A 9391-nucleotide genomic window follows, 5' to 3' on the forward strand; every position below is an offset into this window, starting at 1 on the left:
TGTGAACCCACCATTGTGGTCTGGTACGTGTCACATCAGAGTAAAGCTGCACTTGCCCAAAAGCAGCCGGTGCCAGTTGAAAAGAGGCGTTAGTACCCTGGTGAAGAGCTGATATCCACCGAAGCAGAAGCTGAGCTTTCAGGTTTGCCTGGAACTGGGATCCCAAGCAGAATATTGGTAGATCTTAGCTCTGCCGTGAACTTTCCAAGAAGCTCAGGCAAGACAAGTATTGGTGCAATTCATTGCCCCTAACTTTAAAGCTCAGGCCTTTGAACAGGGCCAAAGTTAGTGGAGAAGCATGGGGTCTTCCAGGGTGACATCGCACTCTAGGTTCAGTGGTGGATGTCGGCAGAATGAATTGCTCTTTGCAGAGGTGCTTTCTAGCGAGGATGGAAACAACATGAGTCCCACTCCTGCCCCTCTGTGCTGTTTCTTTCTCCCTCCTGTACAACGTAGGTAATGGCACAATGAGGCTTTTAGTGTGGGACTACAACTGGGGATACAGCTTGCTGGCTGGCTAAATCCACAAGTGGCTAATGCAGCGCATCGAAGCGGCTACGAGAGCCGGAGTGAGCTCTCAGAAGGGTGTACCACATGCACCTCTTGTTACTTATGGCAAATGGACAGCACCCTCCCCTCGGCAGGCATTGCCTTGGGCAGCGAGGGAACTGATGCATTACAAACCACATGATCTTCCCCAGCAATAACTTTTTCCCATGCGCTCCTGTCGGCTGCCAGCTCGTATTTCAGACTTTCGCTAATTTGATTAAACACAGGGCCACTTTTTCTTAATCTGGGTGTAATCCCTCAGAGAGAGAGCCTATCACAGCCTCCGGATGATGTGCAACTCTTTTATCTAGGGCAGTCCTGTGCTGCCCAAGAGTGTGACAACTGCATGATAGTCTGCTCGGTACTACAGGGTAGAGATGGGCAGCGCTGAGTCGGGAAGAAAGGACCTGCCACCCTGTTCCCCTCAGCAGGACCCCAGGGTGCCTTGTTGGTACAGGGGGGTTGCCTGGGGCAGCCTGCAAGTTGTAACACAGAAGCACATCTGGACAGATAACTCGGAGCAGCCTTTGGGCCATTTCAGAGCAGGGCAGTAAATCCCCTCAGCCTGCACAGCCCCAAGGTCAGAAAGGGTGGCCAAAGAAATGAAGCAGCATCCTCTTCCCCAGAACTTCTCCTTGGCAGCTGGCTCTGCCCTGCCAACAAGGACAGTGTGACTTGCACATCTGGAGGAGACAACATGGGTCCTCCCCTGGCTGAAATCTAGCCACCGCTGCTCTGCACCAACCTTTGGGACAGATGATGAGCTCTCTGCTGCTCTGCTCTGCAGTCAGACCACAGCTATGCTCAGCACATGGCCACGCAGGGGTGCTAGGCTGGCAGTGGCCAGCCACACTCCTGTGAGTATGTCGTACATCCCTGCCCACTCAAACCCTCCCTATGCAACACATGCGGAAGCTGAATAAACTACAAGAGCCTCTGCACCCTCTGGTCTTTACGCAGAGTAAGCAGCAATACACTTACTAGGAGTTTGCTATAGTTTTCCTGGGTCTAACAAACTTCATCCACAGTAATGATGAAACTGCAAGTTTATGCAGGTTCTTTCTGAAACTGCAGGCTAACTACATCTTGCCCTTCCCATAAGAAGACATTCCCAGCTTATTTTAAAAATGAAGCAACCGTATATGCATGCATTTGCGTGAAACTTCTGGAAAAATCTCTGTGCTAGCACTTGTCCTTGTGGACACCAGAAATGCCAAGTAATGCCAGTGATGGACAAGGGGTTATGCTGAGCTCTTATAACAAAGGACAGAATGGATTTCCAAGTATTTGCTTTTAAGGAGATGCTATACCTCTCCACCACACAGAGGAACCCTTCTCAGGATCTTAATTGCCACTAGTTGAGGCTGCTTTTTAGGCTTTCTTATTGGAGTTCTGAGCACGTAGACACAAAACTGCTAAAATGGCATTTTTGTAAAAGCCAGCAACCTTGTCAACAATGCCTGTCATCCGAGTTCTCTCTCTCACTCATCAATTCTCTCGTAATTAATTTTCCTACTTTTTCCATGGGGTAATATTACAGAGTGTAGATAAGCAGCTCTTTTCTTTTGCCCCAGAACAGTGATCAATGCAAACAGGTAGGTTTTTAAAATCCTTGAAGAGAAAGGTGTTCTGCAAACAGAACTTGTTACTGGATCATAATTGCATTGCAGAGAAGGAAGGCTCATAAACTTGAAGCAAAAATCTATAGCTGGTCAGCGCTTTGCTTGCTCATGCCTATTTGAGTTGCTCTGCGCAGTAAACACTGGGAATACAACATATCCTTGGGCGATAGCCCATCTGCGCAGAACAATTTTGCTGCTGAATGTGCATTTCTTACTAGGGGTAACTGCTCATCTCAAGGCTATAATGATACTGATGCACTCACGCCATGAACTGCAACCCACTGTTCTGGCAGTTCTCTTGTTTTATTTCCCCGCCGCAAGAGCTGGAATGAATTGTATTTGTTGGTAAAGTTTATTGTTGCTGGCTTTCCATCTCAGGCAGTGGAGGATTTTATGGAGCTGTCTTGTCTGTTTCAAAACCTTTTTTTAATCATCTTTTTTCCCAGCAGTTACATTGTCCTGAAATAGCCCCGTATATAAACACCAGTCATGCGTATGTGCTTCATGTTTCCCAGGGTACAAAACTCCCTCTACAAACACGGTTTAGGAGAACTGCTGTGAGCCTGTACCTTCTGGCCACCAGGGCGGCTGGCTGTGGCTGGTGTCGGTGACATCCTTGCTCTTTCCTAGGCTTCTTGGGTATCTCAGCTAAGATGACTAGCAGTTTCTCTGCACGTCAGCTCCAGGAGCCAGGAGCACTTCCGAGCGTCAGGGACTAGGACCATACTCAGGCTGTCCCAAATGCAGGCTGGGGTGAGACTGGAGTGTTCCCTAGCCCCATTTCCAGCTCTCCCACTTCTGCAGGACCCCTTGGGCATCCCACTTGAGACCCTACCTCTGTGCCTCAGGGAGACAAGAGCATTTCCTTATTCCAGGTGGGCAGGATGCTTTTCCTAACAGCAGTGAAGCACTTTGCTATTATGAGCTATGGGACGTACAGGAACTATACTCGATTACCAGCAAATCTGGGGGGGCTCCTGGGTCCCACGCTGTGGTGGCAATGCCACTTTACTGCAACGCTGCCTTGTGCTGACACTCCTGTTTGTGCAGACCTGATGTGAAAGCAGGTATCTCAATAAAAGACTTCAAAGAAAAAATATGGGAGATGCTTTCTGCACGCTTGTTTCAAGCGGGATCAGTTCTCCAAACTGTTTCACAAGTGTTTGTCCACAGCACTTGGGCAAACACAGCTGCTGGGAGAGATGGGAAGTGCCAGGACAGCAGAAGGAAGGGACAGAGGATTATGGTGGTGAGGAAAAGCTTTTGCCCTGCTAGTGCTGAGGGATGTTTTGGGACATCCAGGCACAGCCCCAGACTCCCGAATGATGAACTTACCCTTGCCTCTTTCTTAGTGAGATCTCCTTTGGATGTACCTGGGGGATATGCCTTTTTTCATTTTGGTTTCCTCCTTACCACATACTGCTTTTTAGACAATTATACTACTAAAACGACTGCTCTGTAGTGCTTGTCTTATCACAGTACCTGCTTTTGTAGCTTTTTGCAAAAAACTAAAAGTGAACCTGCACAATGACTCCATTTCAGAGCCCAATACTTTCAACTTTTTCTCTATAACCCCAAGGCTGTATAGAATAATTCCCCTGGTTTGGGGGGAAGAAAACCCAAACCAAATCAGTACCATTTCTAACCACCAACTAGCTCCTTCCCAAAGCCCAAGCACTCCTATGACAGCCTGATAAGTACCAGCTGAAAAATGTGTCTGGTGGAAAACCCAGAGGGAGAGTCTGGGCTCTGAGAACAGGGTCCTAATCCATAACCTGTTACTGTGTGCAGCACTTGCCAAGAGAGCCCACACAGTGAGGTAAGGTTGCGCCATGCTCTCTCCTCCCTTGAATAAAAAGTGCCAGCTCTAATGAGAAGCAAGTCCCTGATTCAGCAAAGCACTTAAGTGTTTTGATGAACCAGGGCCAGACTGAACATCTTGTGCAGAACTCAAGTTGTCTAGCGAACGATATCAAATATTTTATTGATGGATGCAGACTTAAATGAAAATTAAAGACATGGATATTTAAGGCCGTAGGTGCCCAAACTCATATTGTTCATTTTTTATTGTATTAAAGTAATCATTCGTACGGGAACAGAAGCAGCCACCTCCAGAAAATCTATCCCTGTCATGCTGGGAAGAATATTCTCAGTCCTCCCCCAACGCCCTGTCAATTTGATGGCTTATGTAGCTTGCTTAGAAACTCATCGCATTCAGCCTATTTCAGATCAACAAATTTCAGCCACATCCTCTCTTTTCCTACCAGGAATGCCCAGCTGCATAAGATATGGTGAAGTGAGGTGCAGCCTCCTGTAGGGCAGATTAGATCTTAGAAGGTATGATCGACACAGTGGAGCACCGCTAGACAGGTCTTAAGGTCCTGCTGTCACCCTTACTTGCCCATCGGTCAACAGGCACTGAGCTCCAGGCTGACCTCAGTCTCACAAGGATCCACGTCAGCCTGCTTTCCTCCCTCTTAACACCTCCGTCCGTCCTGCTAAAAGGGGCTCTCGAACTGAGAGAACACCAGTCTTGGAAAACGAAGCATTATGGCAGGTGAAGATAAACCTCAGCCTGCTCAAGCTGGCTCCCTCTCATTCACTGCGCAGCGTCTCAGCCGAAACGCTGGCTGCAGCAGCGCGCTGCAACTGCAGGCTGCACCACGGTGCATGCAGACAGGTCGAGAGAGCAGAGGTTGGACTTTGGCACATCCTGGCCTCAGGGCGTTTCTCTTTGGAAAAGTCATATTTTTCTAATGAAAACTTTTAATGGAAAGTTACCAATGCCTTTTATATGTTTGAAAGCGTATCTGCAGCACAGTAAAATGCCAAACAGAGCTGCTTCTAATATGGCAATATATACTTTATTTTTATTCCTTGCCAATCCTAGGGCAACAATCTTCAACTCCTTTTTATTTATCAATAATACACCCACTTGCCCTCAGCTAGGCAAAAACCGGTTGAAGCACGGACTAAAAAAACCCTATGTACTCAGATGCAATCCCCCCCCGCCCCCCGCCATGGAATGCAGGCAGGTGCAAATGGGAGGAAAAGGGAAGGAAAAAAATAAAACACAGTACATGCAGATATTTTTGGTCCAATCTTATGCTCTTTTAGATATATTCCCACACAGCCATAAGCACTGGAACGCTTTGCAGAGAAGGCACAAGTTACATGGCACTCGGTTTATCTGCGCTGGAATGGCAAAGTGCACACACAGATATACACTGTGGTTCCAGGGAGTCTAGGGATTTCAAAGCTGCTTTATCTCCCAGATAACTCACTGGCAAAGAAGGGTGAATTAAAAACAGTGTCGGTAACTAAAAATGGAGCGATAGATTATGATTCTGGGCTTGAAAAAAGAAGTGTCACTTAAATGCATGTTACAGCTTTGTCCAGTGCAAGTGCTTAACTCTTTGGTTTTTTGATTTGTGGATTACTAAACATTTTCCCCGCAGAAGCACAAATCCTTGAATAGTGTATTTTGATCTATTGACAATGGCTTTGCTTTTTGGGCTCTCACAGCACTCCCCGACCCCCCAGATAGTCTTTGGGGATTTGTGAACCAGTGGTAAAAACCCATCTCCTAGCAGACAGACAGGAATCACGCTCTCCTAAACCTCACACATTGATCTGATTCACTGCATGACTAGTAAGCCTCCACCTCCTCTCCAAAACACAAAAAATCCACAGTTTTTAAGTTCTCAGGCTGAGGCACTTTGAGCTTACTGTTCAGAAAGGCTGAGCGGCCGAAGTTCCCACCTACGGAAGTGCCAGGCGCCCAGGAATTTTGTACAGGCATAGCACTGAGGCACTTGAAATGACGGGAATGCCGCATATTTCTGCCCTTCGCCTCTGCAACCCGTGACACCATCGCTCTGGAGGAAGGTAATACCATTTATATGCAATGGCAGAGGCTGGAGCCCTGATTTTCACAGGGCCTCTGAGGAGGTTTTGTCATGTTTTTGCAACAGTATTGGGATGACTTGGAAGGCTTCAGAAAAAATGCAAAATACTGTCAAAAATGCAAAATGTTTGTATCCTTCAACCAGGGGGAGGAAAAAAAGGGCAGGAAGAAGCTTAGCCAAGCCTGACCAGGTATAGTGGATCTTGATCTTTGCTCACCCCATAGTTAGATATTGTTGCCCCCCCCCCCCTCCCCCCCCCCCCCCGCCACCCCCATTTAATGGAGTCAGGGCCTTATCCCTTAAAGTGATCTCATTAAAGGCACCCGAGAAGACAGCAGGCGGTGTGAGACCTGTAGTTACAGAGGGAAGGCCACTAGAAATACAATTACATACAATCACTTTGCCTTCTCTGGGTCCCCTCTTAAGGGGATTACCCTTCAAAAAGCATGAATCCCTTTTGACTGGCATTCTGAACCACACTGATAGAGACCTCAGGATGGAGCGCATCTCACTTTATCTGCACTGATGCTGCTTTTGTTGCCTGCTTTAGCCTGCTGTAGGTAATCCCATCCTCTGGAGACTCTTGAGATAAGGTACAAGTGGATGCAGGAAATTGCTTATTTGTGCCCAGCTCCATCCCTTTTGTTTTGTTTTGTTTTGGGATTTTTTTTGCTGCGTAAGTGGGAGCCGCAGGAGCTTTTCTTCTCTCCTGGGAAGGGCGCTGTACTGTCCATAGGCAAACTGCCCCAACGTGTACATACAAATTGCCACTGAAGAAGCAGCTATGGTTTTCAAGGTGAAGGTCAAATTGTGGCTCTTGTCGCAACATATGCACTATGCTGGTGAATATAGGAAATGTCACAGAAAGAAAAAACAGGTAGGAGATTACATTCTTTTCTATTCTGGGTAGTATCCACTGCTAGGATCTTACTTTTCCCAGAAAATTCAGCCCTAGGCTGCAGCATTTGCAAAGGGATAAAGAAGATTTGCTTCTCTGTGTGTCAAGCTACATGCAGTCTGTTACTGGAAGCAGGAAAACGCCTGAGCAGAAGCTGTCATATCTAGCAGCAAGAGCAAAGGGCTTTCAGACCCTTGGACTCTTTAACTAGAACCTGCTAAAGCTTTTGTGCATGCCTGCCTTCCCTCTCTGTGACTCGGTTTTCCCATCCCTAAAACGGCCTTAAAATTCCCCGCTGTAAAACACTCCCAAAGTAAAATACGCTGCAGAGGGGTCGTGTGATGTCCACAGCAGCACTCACATAATGCCCTGCACTGTTTACCTAAGGCCCACCCTTCTCCTTTCATCATCCCGCCGCTACCTATCCCCGGAATTCAACTGCTGTTCAGCAGTCTGCAACTGCACCACAAACTGAGCGGTCTGGAGGGAAAAACAATGTATTGCTGCAAATCTGCAAAGTAACAATTCATGACTAGTCCTGCTATGAACCGAGAGGGACACACAAGCCAAAGAGCAGGAATTTTCAGGTATTAAAACCCGATTTGCATCTGACCCGCTGGCAGGACTGAAGTTCCCGGTGTGTTATCTCTGCTTCCCTCAGTTGCCGTGCCAAGGTATCAAAAAGAGTTTGTAATTGCTTGTAGATACTGAAAACAGAGCTCTCCTGATTTTTCTTAAACTAATCTCACTGATGCCTATTACAGGAGAGAACACAAGTACTCTACCCTCCCTGCCCAGTTTGACGTAATAAAATTTCCTTTGACCCATATGGATTTGCTCTCTGTTTAAATCACTGCCAGTAACAGAACTGAGACGCGTTTTTCTCCTGAAAGAGACACTAGGTCTCAGTTTACAGCACCACAGTTGCACGCTACAGTTTCATGTTGCGAAGAAATGGCAACGGATCGACTACCCCAAGGTAAAAGATGGATCAAACTGATAGTGTGCCAAATAAACTACACCGGCTAGGTGGGCACCTCAAGGGGCAACATGGCTCAGAAGTTCTCTGGAGGTCTTCTTTTTGTGTCCTATTGATGGTGCTTCACTGCCACGTGGGAAGAAACTCAGGTTTGGTACAGTGGATCGCTCTTAAGGAGTGAAATGCTGTTCAGGAGTGGAAATGAAATAAATTGGTGATTTCAGGCTCTGAAATTTCTACCCGGTTCCTAATGCCTACCCCCTTCTCCCTGCCCACTTGGCAAGAGCCAGACCTTTCATGGGAAGTCTTAAAACCTCAGAGATGAGTAATGAGAGCGAACTGAGAACACTGCCTCAGGGTCAAGACGGTGCAGCTTGGGAGGGAGACTGCTGCCCAGGTGCCACATATTGTCTAGGTAAACTGAAAGCTTCAGTCTCCCAGCCTTGACAACACAGTGCCAGATCCAATAAAAACCATCAGAGGCACAAAATGGAGCTTACAGAGAAGACTAAAAAAGTGTCTCTGAAATGCTGGCCTGCCATCTAGAACTGCATCTGACCTCACTGCTGGTTTTTACTTTAAGTCACTTCATTCAGTCCCAGTAGCACCTCAATACTGAGCGGGTCGAGTGATTTGTAAGTCCAGGGGGAATCACAAAGATGGAGTGTGCTGCACATCTGCAAGTGCCAGACCTGTCAGAAGCTCTAAAAGCCAGTCTAGGGCCCAGTGACAGGACCACGCACCACCACCCGCATAGTGCCTCCATCACCTGTTAAACAAACGTGACGATCGTAGCGGCATCCCTTCCTCTTACGCACATGGGTCTGTGGGCAAAGAGTTTGATGAGCCAGCTCACGTGCTGGATGTTTAAGGCCTGAATTCTGTTCCCTGCTCCTGCGGAGGGGAGTTTCCAGCCCTGCGTAGCAGGGAAGTGCCATCACCGTGTTTATCCTCTGCAACAAAGTTCCCAGCTCATTTTTGGGGCCCTCAGCCCCTGCGGGGAAGAGGCTGCTGAAGCACCTTCTCATTTCTAAGCATACACAGTCCTGGAGGTTCTACTAAAATGTCCAGCATGAAGAAGAGCAGGAGCCGATTTCCTTTGCCAGAGAATCTAGACAGAAGGAAAGAGCCAAACCATCGACCACACAGGCACAACTCCTGCGCCCGTCATTCCCAGGCTTTGAAGCGAAGGGAAGGATGCTGCGCCGCCGGCCGGGGCGCCCTCAGGAGCAGAGGGCCCAGAAGGGTGCCCCGTAACCCTCCGCCGCGGCCTTGATCACCCAGCGTGGCCATCGCCAGCTCTCAAGTGGTTTCTGCCGAGCACACGCGCCTCTCCCAGCGCGCTTGAGCCGCCGAAGGCTTGAAGCGTGGCGGGCGCCATGCCACCCGCGCCGGGCCTCGCCGCTCCCCAGCCCCCGCGCCCGCTCCCGTGGGG

Source organism: Falco biarmicus, chromosome 5 (genome assembly GCF_023638135.1).
Source record: "Falco biarmicus isolate bFalBia1 chromosome 5, bFalBia1.pri, whole genome shotgun sequence".
Taxonomy (NCBI): domain Eukaryota; kingdom Metazoa; phylum Chordata; class Aves; order Falconiformes; family Falconidae; genus Falco; species Falco biarmicus.